Source organism: Camellia sinensis, chromosome 7, assembly GCF_055761805.1.
Source record: "Camellia sinensis isolate YWXY chromosome 7, ASM5576180v1, whole genome shotgun sequence".
In the NCBI taxonomy this organism is placed as follows: Eukaryota; Viridiplantae; Streptophyta; class Magnoliopsida; order Ericales; family Theaceae; genus Camellia; species Camellia sinensis.
In genome coordinates, this window is record NC_138967.1 from 164,754,017 (window position 1) to 164,770,149 (window position 16,133).

General features: G+C 38.9%; 1 long non-coding RNA gene across 1 annotated transcript; it reads right to left on the bottom strand.

Moving 5' to 3' along the window:
- Positions 1–1,485: 1,485 nt before the first annotated feature.
- Positions 1,486–4,856, bottom strand: LOC114308321 (uncharacterized). Its single transcript, XR_014336357.1, has 3 exons — positions 4,018–4,856; positions 3,096–3,268; positions 1,486–1,708 (listed from the first exon to the last, which is right to left on the bottom strand). It is a non-coding gene; the product is annotated as an uncharacterized LOC114308321 (long non-coding RNA).
- Between the last annotated feature and the right edge of the window lie 11,277 nt (positions 4,857–16,133).

Here is a 16,133-nt window from a genome sequence, read left to right on the forward strand (position 1 = left end):
TTTGTAACACGTCTGTGTGTCGTGTCTTTTGTTTTGTTAGTCTCGATTCTTGCTTTGAGTCGTTTGAGTGTCAACAGATGTTTAGGTCATTTTATCTTGTTGTTCCTTTGTTGAGTTGTGTTTAGGTTGTTCTACCTTTGTTTTCCATTGTTGAGTCGTTTTGGCTGTGGTCAGTTGTAGGCTCAATACCCGGTTGAGAACCTTTTTCTCATTTTCAAAAAATCATTTTGTGCTCAGAGTGCTGTGCCATTCTGCACATTTATGCAAAACAGGATTGGTTTTTTTATAAAACCGCAGAGTTCAACCCAGGTCATGTGTGAATAGTAAAGCAAGGACCTATCTGAAGCTATTTAGGTTCCGGACTGCAAAGCAAAAGAAAAGAGGGAAAATTTGGAGCATCTTAGTCTGTTTCAACTTCGGCAAATTCCGAGACTGCACTCCAGGTGCACCTTCTCAGGCCTCGCCATTTCTCTAGAGTATGAGTGTATCTCGACCCCAAATGTAAGCCTGCTTCAAGTCAGAATGGCACTCTAAGCAGCACATGTGGTCTTCACATGCAGATGTTATCTCTTGCCAATATAAACAGGGTGTACCCTTTTCGAGTTGAGTGTGTTACAAAGTCCTCCGAAAGGTAAATCGGAGGCACCAGAGTACATATTTGATGCTCCTCTATTGCATAGAATGTGAACTTTCATATACACTGTTGTTGCATGCGTGCCGCGCATCGTTATGATTCATGCATAGAATATGCTTGTTTTCGATTCCGCATAGAATATGCTTTGCTTGTCTCATACATAGAATATGCTTTCAATATTGCATAGAATGTGCTTCCATACTTGCATAGAAGATGCATTTTTATCGCACTTTCTTGTGCATTTTATCTCACTCGCACTGTCTTGTGCATTTCAAATCACTCGCGCTTTCTTGCGCATCGCACTGTTTTGTACAATTTACACTCGCGCTGTTTAGCGTATCGCACTGTCTTGTGCATTTCAAATCACTCGCGCTTTCTTGCGCATCGCACTGTTTTGTGCAGTTTACACTCGCGCTGTTTAGCGTATCGCACTGTCTTGTGCATTTCAAATCACTCGCGTTTTCTTACGCATCGCACTGTTTTGTGTAGTTTACACTCGCGTTGTTTAGCGTATCGCATTGTCTTGTGCATTTCAAATCACTCGCGTTATTTAGCGTATCGCATTGTTTAGTGCATTTCAAATCATTCGCGCTATTTTGCGCACCTCAATCTCACTATTTTGTACAGTTTACATGTCACGCCCTAAACTTGCCCCTAAAAGTTTGGGCATGACCCACACAGAAACGGACGCATAACCTGGTATACATATCATATGGGGCCTGAACGGAAGCATTTACCAATATAAATTAACATAAATAAAAGAACTGCATCCATTGAGCGACCACTATCATGCCAGGATCACAGACAGAACATAAGGCAAACAAACATACAGTGACGTGCACCAAAGAGTTAGCTATGTACATATATATATATACAGACCCAGCCCTTAGAATTGGGCGTAAAACAACATGGATAGGCAAAGGAATTATATATACATCAACCTTAAGCAAACAATCAGAGTGTAAAATCAAAAGTTTAGCAAAAGGGCTGCCTTCACTTAAGTGCCTGGATACTCTGAGGTTGACAAAAGAGGCACGGATGCCATGGGTTAAAACTGACCTCCAGGTGGAGTGCCTACAGAAACAGACATAAGACAAAGTGAGTCAAGCTCAGTGAACAGTAGTACATAAACAATTTAAAGATTAACTTAATTTACTTACAATGTACACATTTCTCTAATTAGATAAGTAAATGCAAAAATCCTGTGGTTAGTCTGATTCTGTACACATTTTAGGACAGTCTTGTCGGTTCATAACTTCATAGGTTGGCCCTTGGCCTGATGGGTTCACACATTCACAAATTAGCCCTTGGCTTAACTTAGATGCATAACGTCACAAATTGGCCCTCGGCCTTTGTGATTCATAGTTTCACAAGTTACAGATTCATACTACACAAGTTGGCCCTCGGTCTCATAATTTCAGAATTCACAAGTTGGCCCTCGGCCTCATAAGTTCACAAATTCACAAAGTGGCCCTTGGCCTCATAAGTTCACAAATTCACAAAGTGGCCCTTGGCCTCATAAGTTCACAAATTCACAAAGTGGCCCTCGGCCTCATAAGTTCACAAATTCACAAAGTGGCCCTCGGCCTCATAAGTTCACAAATTATACCTTTCATATCTTCACAATTTATATCTTTCATAAGTTCACAAGTTATTCCTTTCATATCTTCACAAATTATATCTTTCATAAGTTCACAAGTTATTCCTTTCATATCTTCACAAATTATATCTTTCATAAGTTCACAAGTTATTCCTTTCATATCTTTCGTAATTTCACATAACCGGGTGACCCATAAAGGGACCAAATTGGCTTTAAGCCCAGCTCTTGTAGGTATGGACTCAAGAGGTGGTTCGCATTGCAGCACTTAGTTTCGTACTAGGAATCAATAGTTCTTGAAGACTGAACAATTCATATTATGTCATAGCATAAACGAAGTGAATAAACATAACATAATAATGCCAGGTTCATACAAATACCGTTCACAATGGTGCACATAAATTTCCCTTTATGATTCATTACATGTAGCCATAGTCATCTTACATATAACAAAGTATTAATAATAATTATTTACAGAAACACATGTGTCGTTACAGTACTATTCGTGGGGATAGAACAAGTCGCACCATAACGTGAGTCATATAACAATGTTATTGATATTCAATTCTTTGACATATGAGGAAACCCATGGTTCTGTTCGATTTTCATTTCGTTAATCCATTTTAGGCAGATGTCTATGTCATAAAACATGTATCGAACTAAATAAGGTTGTAGGAGTCCAGGATAGGACGTTCAAAATGTCATGTTCCCATTAAGCGGGATTTATATTCATAATCCCTTCTTGCCAACCAGTTGCATAATATTAATAATTCTTGTGCGGAGTTATAGGTAATTTACAGGTTATTATACATTAAGGATAACCATTAACCATAATCAAAATGTAGAGTAGTTTCAGCGTCATACCGAAGTGCACATAATCTTTCAATGTTCTCATCGATCCCTAAACAACATAAATGCTTACAAAGAACAATGCGTTAACAATAAGAATTATTTACGGTAAATAAACGTACGATTGCAGAACTACTACTCACAGTGATCAGTTCCCGGTGGTAATAGGACGATGTTCTCGTCTCGACCTACAAGTACAGTGCACAACACATAATATGAGATTATACTCGATCATTTACTTGTTCTCTTTGATCATTCACTTAATTAGCCATGGTGGTACCAAGCTCATTATTTCTTAATAAGTTATACTCCATGTCACAGAAACAGGAGAAATCAATGGAAAATGGTTTAGGTGAAGAAATGGTATAAAATTAGTTGACAGAAAGTGAACAGTCGTCACTAATTTGGGTATAACTATTTTTGTATTTAGAATTTGGGAGTGAGACCACTTCCATTGGAAACTAGACTTCGGGGGCTTGATTTTAGGCTCAAGAATCACTCAAAAAGGAGCCCCGAGGCAAAAGATATGCTCATTCAAAGATGGCTGGACAAAGCTGTCTCCCGCACGTGCGGGAAACAGGGCCGCACGTGCGGCTCTGGGCAGATTGCTGTCCGAAAATGGCAGAAAATTTGGGACTTCTCATTTTCAAAATCAAACCTTAATTACATGTAAATCAAAGCCCAAAACCCTTTAATACATGACCAATTTCACATTATTATTCTCCATCAAACATCATAACCTCAAAATAAACAAATATAATGATTTTAATTCTTCAATTAACCAACTCTTAAGGAATCAAGGTTCAATTCATGAAAAGAGTTCATCTAAACTTATATCTATCAACCAAAACTCAATTAGGTGGTTTCTCTTCATTTGAGATCATGAATTTAAACTAGTAATAGATCAATCTTAAGGGGTTAAGTTGATTTCACATACCTAGAGCCAATCTCTTGAAGTAATTCCATCAATTTTCCCATCTTTCCTCTTCATTCTCAAGCTCTTCCTTCCTTCTTCTCCTTGAGTTCTCTATCTCTCCCTCTCTCACGTGGCTCCCCCTTTCCTCTAGATATTTTTTTTTATTCTAAGAGATGAGTCCATCCACTCATAAGGCACCCATAATATAAGTGTACACATACACACCAACATAACACAATAGAGAGAGCCAAACGTGGCCTTACGATTCGTACGAAATCAAATTTCAATTAAACTTCCCAGATAACTCTAAAAATTATGAGGATCATAAATATGTCCCCTGTTCTGGTTTCTGAAGCCTCTAATGCCTTCAATTTGCAATATAAAGTTAACTACCCAAACGTGCATTAACGAATCAGACAAATTAGATTTCCAATTAATTGTCCCAAATAGTTCCAAAAATTCCCATTAACATATCCAAGTACTCAATTTTGATTTCTGTACCCATATAGGTCGGTAATTTCAATTTTAAATCCGTAACTCAATAGATAATGCTTCAATTCCAAAAGATATAATTAAATTCAAATACCTCATCTCATAGTTAAATGCCAATGATTTCTTATATGCATTTTGGGGTCCTTACATTCTCCCCACCTTAAGAAGTTTGGTCCTCCAAACTTGATTCACCTTGTCATAAGTCTAGTTCTGTCCTAGACATATAATATTTCTCAATTATTTAGCCATTCACAATCCTATACAGTCAATTTCAATGGAGTTTGCTCCCAAAACTACACGTAATTCATCTTTACTGACTAATTGGTAACCCAATTGATAATAATACTTAATAACATCAAAGCATTGTCTCATCATTCACAATCCTGGTACATTTCAAGTTATTGATTCAAAGGCCATACCTTCCAGATACTATAACAACTTAAGGACATTCAGAAATGGATTCATTCAAGTATTCGATTACATGAGACTCATGAGCTGTCATACATAGTTCAAACTCTTTAGGTTCACAAACAACCCCAACTCCTACTCCCTCGAAGGTTAAGGAAATGTTTACTAGATAATCATGTTTCAAAGGCACATGCATCTTACAACAATTAAACCCAGAATAACAAATAAGTTCTAGATCAATGACTTTGTGGCTCCTTGCTTACTCTCAGAGTTAGACTTATCAGTTCAAATCAGATTTCTAACAGACTCCAAATGACAACTCAAATCCCATATCAAGGAATTACATGTTCAGAGTAAATTATCAGTAAAACCAAATACGTATCCAACCTTAATGATCACAATTCCCGAATTACAATAAGGTATAATCATTTAAAATCCATGTTTGCTTGGAAAATCTTAAAGTCAACATCATGACATCAAACACATAATACATTTACCATAAAGCTATTATATTCTTGTTCCATATTTAGTAAAATGTTCTTATCATGAACAAAACATTTCCAAAAATATGTAATACATAAAGTTCATCAAACCTTTCATAATTACATAAAATACGTTGTTCAGAGACATTACCCAGAAACTTATCAGACCTTTCAAAGATTATTAGATGATGGAATAATTCCCAATAGCATTAAACTTATTTAAACTTTGGCAGAACAATCTTTGATCCAACTTATAATAGATAAGACAGAATGACTTCAAGTTCAACACAGAGCATTCATCAAGCATGCTACACTGAATTATCAAATGGAAAACTCATTCATGTATAGCAAAATATCTCTTTCAGGAAACTTGTCACATCCTGAACATTCGGAGTTTCGTAACATACTTAGTCATCTTGAAGAAATTATTCGGAAAGCTTATCATATCATACACATGGTAGAAGTTCTTAGCATTCTTTATCATTTCAGAAAATACATCATATAAAACATTTCATAACCCAAAATATAAATTTCATAAACATCGTATAACATAGTCATTTTCAAAATCCTTTATACAAAAGTATCTTTTACAAAGACATTACTTACTCAGGTCTATAGTCAACTCACACAGGATAACACATTATTCATCTATGTCAGAAGTACCGAACGTAATTGGTAGTGTGACACCTCTAAATAACACAGATCACATAAGTTCCATTCCAATGATCACTCATTTGCAGATCACATTAAAGGAACAAGCCTTGAATTAATTCGCATACAAATATTTCACCCTTAATTTGACAATTTGCAATATCTAACATTTGCATGTTTACATAGAAATATATCATAGAAATGACTTCTCAATCTTAAGTCATTAATACCCGTAGGCAGGGTTTTTGTTCTTATGGGAAAATATCATATCCCTATTTATTTAATTGATCTCAAAGTAGTCAATAACTACCCATTTTCTTACAAGTATCATGTGGACAAGCACATAACCTGGATAAGGTCCTTCATGTCATTTAACCATTCCTTATAAAATATCCTGATTATAGATTACAGACCACTCATAAACAAAACAGATTACAGATTTCCATAAACAAATCCCGTTAACCCATAAACAAAACTCATTCGACATCATCAATAATCCTCTTGGTTCCCCAGCAGAAATCGTCAATAATTTCCTCAGTTCACAAAATCACTTCTTTTTTTTTTTTTTTTTTTTTTTTTACATGTTGTTTCAAGCTCAATATGCATAACTTCTTCTTACAGCCAATCATACTCAACATGATTTCACTTATTCTGCAAAACACATCTTATCAAATATTCAAATACAGTAACCTCTCAAAATCAAAGATCTAGACATTATTTTGGCAAGGAAGACATAACTATAGCATAAAGGTTAGAGGATCACATATATCGTTTTCTTTGATCTTAGAAATATTCCATACTTAGAGTTTAATCACTCCATCTAAACAGATGTTAGGAAGCACAATCACGTTATTATCGTTTCTTACGGGTAATTACCAACCCAAAATAACAACAGATGTCACACATTGGCATATAAATTATCTTACCGATGAGTTCGAACCCTCACTGCACTTCCGCTGCGCAACTTTGTTAATTTAATCCCATAATTTTCCTTTCCATTTTGTCTAATCGTGCGGGGGTCGAACCTTCCAGATCTTCCGTCTTTATACTTACCATATTCTGCATCACAACCAATCGCCATATACACAAAGAAAATACAATAGACATGGATCATGATCATTAGCGTTACCAGATACACTTAGCGTTGCTATCCATCTTTTCATATGCAGTAAGGATGTCATGCATGATACCTAAGTCTTTTCTAGACATCCTAAGCCCAATGGATTCGTGTGTGAGATAGCAACTCGTGCTCTGATACCACTTGTCACGCCCTAAACTTGCCCCTAAAAGTTTGGGCATGACCTACACAGAAACGGACGCATAACCTGGTATACATATCATATGGGGCCTGAACGGAAGCATTTACCAATATAAATTAACATAAATAAAAGAACTGCATCCATTGAGCGACCACTATCATGCCAGGATCACAGACAGAACATAAGGCAAACAAACATACAGTGACGTGCACCAAAGAGTTAGCTATGTACATATATATATATACAGACCCAGCCCTTAGAATTGGGCGTAAAACAACATGGATAGGCAAAGGAATTATATATACATCAAACTTAAGCAAACAATCAGAGTGTAAAATCAAAAGTTTAGCAAAAGGGCTGCCTTCACTTAAGTGCCTGGATACTCTGAGGTTGACAAAAGAGGCACGGATGCCATGGGTTAAAACGGACCTCCAGGTGGAGTGCCTACAGAAACAGACATAAGACAAAGTGAGTCAAGCTCAGTGAACAGTAGTACATAAACAATTTAAAGATTAACTTAATTTACTTACAATGTACACATTTCTCTAATTAGATAAGTAAATGCAAAAATCCTGTGGTTAGTCTGATTCTGTACACATTTTAGGACAGTCTTGTCGGTTCATAACTTCATAGGTTGGCCCTTGGCCTGATGGGTTCACACATTCACAAATTAGCCCTTGGCTTAACTTAGATGCATAACTTCACAAATTGGCCCTCGGCCTTTGTGATTCATAGTTTCACAAGTTATAGATTCATACTACACAAGTTGGCCCTCGGCCTCATAATTTCAGAATTCACAAGTTGGCCCTCGGCCTCATAAGTTCACAAATTCACAAAGTGGCCCTTGGCCTCATAAGTTCACAAATTCACAAAGTGGCCCTCGGCCTCATAAGTTCACAAATTCACAAAGTGGCCCTCGGCCTCATAAGTTCACAAATTATACCTTTCATATCTTCACAATTTATATCTTTCATAAGTTCACAAGTTATTCCTTTCATATCTTCACAAATTATATCTTTCATAAGTTCACAAGTTATTCATTTCATATCTTCACAAATTATATCTTTCATAAGTTCACAAGTTATTCTTTTCATATCTTTCGTAATTTCACATAACCGGGTGACCCATAAAGGGACCAAATTGGCTTTAAGCCCAGCTCTTGTAGGTATGGACTCAAGAGGTGGTTCGCATTGCAGCACTTAGTTTCGTACTAGGAATCAATAGTTCTTGAAGACTGAACAATTCATATTATGTCATAGCATAAACGAAGTGAATAAACATAACATAATAATGCCAGGTTCATACAAATACCGTTCACAATGGTGCACATAAATTTCCCTTTATGATTCATTACATGTAGCCATAGTCATCTTACATATAACAAAGTATTAATAATAATTATTTACAGAAACACATGTGTCGTTACAGTACTATTCGTGGGGATAGAACAAGTCGCACCATAACGTGAGTCATATAACAATGTTATTGATATTCAATTCTTTGACATATGAGGAAACCCATGGTTCTGTTCGATTTTCATTTCGTTAATCCATTTTAGGCAGATGTCTATGTCATAAAACATGTATCGAACTAAATAAGGCTGTAGGAGTCCAGGATAGGACGTTCAAAATGTCATGTTCCCATTAAGCGGGATTTATATTCATAATCCCTTCTTGCCAACCAGTTGCATAATATTAATAATTCTTGTGCGGAGTTATAGGTAATTTACAGGTTATTATACATTAAGGATAACCATTAACCATAATCAAAATGTAGAGTAGTTTCAGCGTCATACCGAAGTGCACATAATCTTTCAATGTTCTCATCGATCCCTAAACAACATAAATGCTTACAAAGAACAATGCGTTAACAATAAGAATTATTTACGGTAAATAAACGTACGATTGCAGAACTACTACTCACAGTGATCAGTTCCCGGTGGTAATAGGACGATGTTCTCGTCTCGACCTACAAGTACAGTGCACAACACATAATATGAGATTATACTCGATCATTTACTTGTTCTCTTTGATCATTCACTTAATTAGCCATGGTGGTACCAAGCTCATTATTTCTTAATAAGTTATACTCCATGTCACAGAAACAGGAGAAATCAATGGAAAATGGTTTAGGTGAAGAAATGGTATAAAATTAGTTGACAGAAAGTGAACAGTCGTCACTAATTTGGGTATAACTATTTTTGTATTTAGAATTTGGGAGTGAGACCACTTCCATTGGAAACTAGACTTCCGGGGCTTGATTTTAGGCTCAAGAATCACTCAAAACGGAGCCCCGAGGCAAAAGATATGCTCATTCAAAGATGGCTGGACAAAGCTGTCTCCCGCACGTGCGGGAAACAGGGCCGCACGTGCGGCTCTGGGCAGATTGCTGTCCGAAAATGGCAGAAAATTTGGGACTTCTCATTTTCAAAATCAAACCTTAATTACATGTAAATCAAAGCCCAAAACCCTTTAATACATGACCAATTTCACATTATTATTCTCCATCAAACATCATAACCTCAAAATAAACAAATATAATGATTTTAATTCTTCAATTAACCAACTCTTAAGGAATCAAGGTTCAATTCATGAAAAGAGTTCATCTAAACTTATATCTATCAACCAAAACTCAATTAGGTGGTTTCTCTTCATTTGAGATCATGAATTTAAACTAGTAATAGATCAATCTTAAGGGGTTAAGTTGATTTCACATACCTAGAGCCAATCTCTTGAAGTAATTCCATCAATTTTCCCATCTTTCCTCTTCATTCTCAAGCTCTTCCTTCCCTCTTCTCCTTGAGTTCTCTATCTCTCCCTCTCTCACGTGGCTCCCCCTTTCCTCTAGATATTTTTTTTTATTCTAAGAGATGAGTCCATCCACTCATAAGGCACCCATAATATAAGTGTACACATACACACCAACATAACACAATAGAGAGAGCCAAACGTGGCCTTACGATTCGTACGAAATCAAATTTCAATTAAACTTCCCAGATAACTCTAAAAATTATGAGGATCATAAATATGTCCCCTGTTCTGGTTTCTGAAGCCTCTAATGCCTTCAATTTGCAATATAAAGTTAACTACCCAAACGTGCATTAACGAATCAGACAAATTAGATTTCCAATTAATTGTCCCAAATAGTTCCAAAAATTCCCATTAACATATCCAAGTACTCAATTTTGATTTCTGTACCCATATAGGTCGGTAATTTCAATTTTAAATCCGTAATTCAATAGATAATGCTTCAATTCCAAAAGATATAATTAAATTCAAATACCTCATCTCATAGTTAAATGCCAATGATTTCTTATATGCATTTTGGGGTCCTTACATTACATTCGCACTATTTTGCGCATCTCAATCGCACTGTTTTGTGCAATTTACATTCACGTTATTTTGCGCATCGCACTATTTTGTGCAGTTTATCATTCACATTATTTTGCGCATCGCACTGTTTTGTGCAGCTTACATTCGCGCTATTTTGCATATCGCACTGTTTTGTGCAGTTTATCATTTGCGTTATTTTGCGCATCGCACTGTTTTGTGCAGTTTACATTCGCGCTATTTTACGCACCTCAATCGCCCTGTCTTATACTTTGCATATCGCATCGCGCTACCTTGCGCACCATACCTGCACTTGTTAGTGCATTGCATCGCGCTATCTTGCGCTCCTTACCTGCACTTGTTAGTGTATTGCATCGCGCTATCTTGCGCACCTTATCTGTATCGCACTGATTTTGTGCATTCACCCTGCTCGTACTGTTTTGTACACCTTTAGCATCGCACTATTTTGTGCATCTTCTTAGCACTGTTTTGTGCATTCACTCTGCATCGCACTGTCTTGTGCATATTGTATTTTTGCATCATTCGCACTGTCTTGTGCACTCCTTGGTCTAGGAGATCTTAAATCCTCTAAAGGTGCAATTCCTTTGGTGTTTGTTGTGCCCGAACGACTTCCAGTGGTCTGGTATAGCCGCCTGCCTGTGTTTGCGATGAGTTCCTAGGAGACCAACTGAGACGGTGGAAACTAGAGTTCAAATGGCTCTTGCCTAGAACGCAAAGGTTCGGGATTTCCGAGACTAAAGTCTGGTTTAAATACCCAGGGGCATATCCTCGGCCTGAAATCTGTATGGCAGCCCCATAGATTGAGATAGCATGTATATGTGCCTCAATTCTGGATACCGAATCAACCTAGTCTGTCACCCTATTGGAGAATAGGGAAAGCTACGACCATAGTCAGGGAGAAAAGTAGTACATGTAGTTCAACTGAGAAGAAGAGGAAGATTCCCACATCAGCATGAGGTAGGACATTGCCGAGGTAAGTCATTGCCAATTGCCCCTGTAAGGTACCTCCCTTTTCCTAGATATCACATTGCATTTTAGTCATTACAGTGCATCGCATAAATCCTATATTTTCAAACCGGCTTCGCGTAGCGTATAAGTCCAATTTTCAAACCGGCTTCGCATAGCGTATAAGTCCAATTATCAAAATCTTTCTGCATATCATTTTGCATCCTGCCCCTGAACTACGCTGGTTTGAGTCCATGCAAAGGGATACGTAGGCAGCCTGCGGGCGCAACCATTTATTTGTCTGTACTTTCTTTGTTTGTCCAAGTCTTCAGCCTTGTCAAAAATGGGTTGTCTCTGGGCTTTGACATTCACTCCCGTCACTTCTTGACTTTCGAGTTCTATCAAAGAGGGGCAACTGTAGACACCCCATTTTTGACTGCCCTTAAGACTTGGACGCGACTGATGGTTTACTTGATGGAGAAAGGTGTGCAGGGCAAAGGTTCAGTTTCTTCGGCAAGGAGAGAGTCAAATCTCAACTTCATACCCCTTTTTGGACCAAAACAATCTTGATCAAAAGATTTTAGACCTTAAAACCCTCTCTTTCAAAATGTTTTTGAAATAAAGTTCCTACGATGTTCCGAGGCTCGCATTTTGTCGAATGTTGCACTTTTCGATAAACCGAGCAAGGACAAAGTGGAAATAAATGAAAGAGAGATGAAATCTATGAAAAATATTTCAAAACACCTTGTCTAGGGGTTTGGAGTTGAAGAAAAGAGAGGAAAACTAGTTTGGGAGAAGTTCGGCATGAATCCGGGTAGGACCGAAACTACGTGACTTCACCGAAACGGGCATAACTCTTTGCACAGAAGGAATTTTGATGCAAGGTTGGCCCCATTGGAAAGCTAACTTTTGGGGCTTCAATGTGGCTACATAGCAAACCAGAAAATCAGATGGAAGACCAGAAAAATCAGGTGGTCCAAAGTGGTTCAGCATGAATCTGGGAGGACCAAAAACTGTGCGGCTTCACCGAAACGGGCATAACTCTTTTCACAGGAGGAATTTAGATGTGAGGCCATTACCATTGGAAAGGAGACTTCCGACGCTTCATTTCACACTCAATAATCTCCTGAAACCAAGTTCGGGTGGGGGAGATATGGTTGGTTGAAGTCCGGTTGGACCGAATCTGCGCGGCTTCACCAAAACATGCATAACTTTTTGCACAGGAGGAATTTTAATGCAAGGTTTGCGACATTGGAAAGATAACTTCAAGGGCTTCATGGCTGACCAGCTTTAGACCTTGAACCTTTTGAATCCTGGTCGGCCGACCATGGCAAGTGGTCGGCCGGCCACTTGAACTGGTCGGCCAGCTACCCTCTGTTTTGTCTCTCTGAGTGTGTTCCAGTTGTGCCAGCTGGGAGCCATTTGCAGTATCCTCCATACAGTGTATGGAGGATCTCCAAAGTTGTTTTTAGCTTCCAAGAGAAGCTTTAGACCTCTTTGTCTATATAGGAGGTCCTCTCCTTCCTTTGGGCAGGTATGAAAAAACCAGCTGAGATATACACCCATTTCCCCTCCATCTTTCTACTTCAAGCCTTCAAACACCCTTGTTCTTGGTCATTTTACACTACAACTCCTAGCCTACCACCTCTACCATCCATTCTAGCCCCTTGAAGCTGATTTCTAGAGGTTGAAGGTTCACTAACTTGGTCCAAAAGCTCCAGCTTTGCTGCTTTTCAAGGGTAAGTGCCTATTTCCCTTAAACTTGCATTTTTTTGTTCCATTGATTAGCCCTATTTCCAAGTATTTCTGGGCTTCGACATAAACTGAAAAAGTTCTTATTTTGAGCCCCTCTTCAACTTTGTTTTAGGACACTTTGCTATTTGAGGTCATCTACTTCCCCTTACCCTCTATCTCTCTTTTAGCGATATTTTTGCATCACATTTTAGCCCTTCTTGGCATGAGAATCGAGGACTACACTCCCTGAAGAGTCGTCATGCATACATATGCGAAATACTTTGCCATGCCCCTTTGTTGCTCTCTGTTGCAGTAAATCAGAAATCAGCGGCCTTCTGGAGCGTTGCGCAATCCTCCGAAAACAATTGCAAACAGAGTCAAACCAGGGCATCGTAATAGATTTCTGCGCAAGGCAACTCGAGTATGCATCATTCATCATTTGGAACAGAGCTGAGGCGGTCCATGGATTTGCATGCTAATTTACCTGCTTTCCTAGATTAATTTGTTAATTAATTAGGATTTTGTATTTATTCGGACTGTACTATTTATTCGGACTATATTATTCTTTCGAACCCTCCGAGCGAGGGCACAATTGTAATAAGTGCGTGAGTCTGATGTATGTCTTCCAACCCCCCGTCTTTCTCTCTTTTATTTACCAGCTTATGAGGGTTAGGTTAGGGCATGTTTCAATTAGCATACAGTATGATAGCATGTTTGCATCAGTCATCTGTTTTGCATGCACCGAACTCGGCGCATCATACTAACTGCATTTGTATTTCAATTCCAAGTTGAATACGTATTAGCTGTAGCATTTCACATGTCATCTTAGAATAGCCGAGCCTATTTTAGTTGCATTTTGCATGTGTTGCATTAGGCATTACTGCATAGTTAGGATTCATGCATGGATTTCTAACATAGCTTCTGTTTCGGCTTGGAGTACTCGGTAAGTGTTTTTGCTTTAGCATCCTTGCATGTGTGTGAGTGACTGCCATGATAGCATGCTTACCATGAGGCTAAGTGCTTATATGATATAACTGCCTGAGTGCTTGTGGGTGAAGGTTGGGTTATTTGGATTGGAACAATTCATCAATTCTGAGTTTTAAGCCCACTTGAGAGTGGCAAATCATCATGTTTTCTAAGCCCACCTGAGGGTGACAAATCCACGTCTTAGCCTACTTACGAGTAGCACCATCAAACCATTTTCAAATAAACAAACATGAGATGTTTTGTTCCAATTCAGGCGATCCAGTCTATACTTGTATGCTGTGTGCATCACATAGTAAATCTAGGCTAATAACCGGAATAAGAATGCATAATGTTTTCAAAACTAGATATCATGGTTAGTAGAGGCCGATCTTTGATCGGGCGAGCGGGGGTGCTCACGAAGTAACCTTCCCCAATCGTATCCAAGTTCCCGAGCCGAGGCAACTTTGGTGATGACGGACACGTGGCCTTAGGCAACGAGTCAGGGTTTCCTAAATTTCTCAAAAATAAAATATTTAGGTGGCAACTCTGTATCTGGCAAAGCAGTCCATGTTTGGCACTTCTTTCAAACAATCTGTTTTAAAAAATGATTTGCCGGATTTGGACTCTTTGATAATTCATCGGTCTTGCATTGCACTCTGCGAGATTAGATACAGGACCGTGGCATTGAGTCTTGAACTGTAGTGAAGCCAAATGAATAAAACCGGGGGGGGGGGATTTCCACCCGGGACGTTCAGGGACGTCTACACTGTGTTGAAACAATTGAAGAAGATTCAAGCTGATATATTTATCTGGGGTCTGCTTATGGTTTCGCGGGTGCACAGACAAACTATACTGTCAGCGATGGATAAAGCCAAATTATCTATTGACACCACCTCAGAACAACTGGTGGGGTTAGTCTTCCCAAGAGGTGCTAGAAGGCAACGAACTGCGGCCAGAAGGCTCTGCACACAACAAGCCTCTATACATATCAGTAGAGTGCCGAGAAAAATGGATACCAGTGGTATTGGTTGACACCGAGTCAGCAATCAACGTCTGTCCTTTTCGCACGACTTATGCTATCGGCCTGAAACTGGCGGATTTCGTGCCCACAGCCCAGGTGATCCAAGCATATGACAATACAAGCAGAGAGGTGATGGGGACAATGCAGATCAGATTACAGGTTGGCCCAGCTCAACAGGACATCGAGTTCTATGTCCTGGATGTTCCAACCACTTTCAACTTACTACTTTGGTGACCCTGGTTGCACCAAGTGAAATCTGTCTCTTCCACCCTCTACCAAATGCTGAAGTACCCCCATGGAAAAGGAGTAGCCATAGTCTTCGGGAATTCATCTATACATCCTCCGCCAGAGGTCACTACACCTGTGCTGGAGATTGTGCATGGCGAAGATAATGTTTTCCTTTCAAGGTTTACCTTGGCTAAGGCCCGGGTAGTGCAGAATATCTTGGCTGTTGATGAGGACTTGTATGTTAGCACCCAATCTGTATACTTCATGAACAAGCTCCAACACATGCCAGGAATAGGGCTGGGAAAGAGTAGCCGGAAAGGCATCACTGCATTGGCCGATGTGCCACATAACCCTCATGCCTTTTGTCTTGGCTATACGCCCACCAAAGAGGACTAGGTAAGGAAAGGGAAAGAGATGGCAGGAAGAGCCAAAGCTAAGTAGACTGGGAAGCGCTATGAGCTTGTGCACCGACCTATCCAGGGAACCCTGAATGGTCATTTTGTTTGGGAAGGTGAAGACTTCCCATTTCGTGGTTTTGCCAAGCCTTGGTTCAACTCTGAGAAACAGCAGGTTCTTGGCTTTGAGATTTTCTTTGACTTGC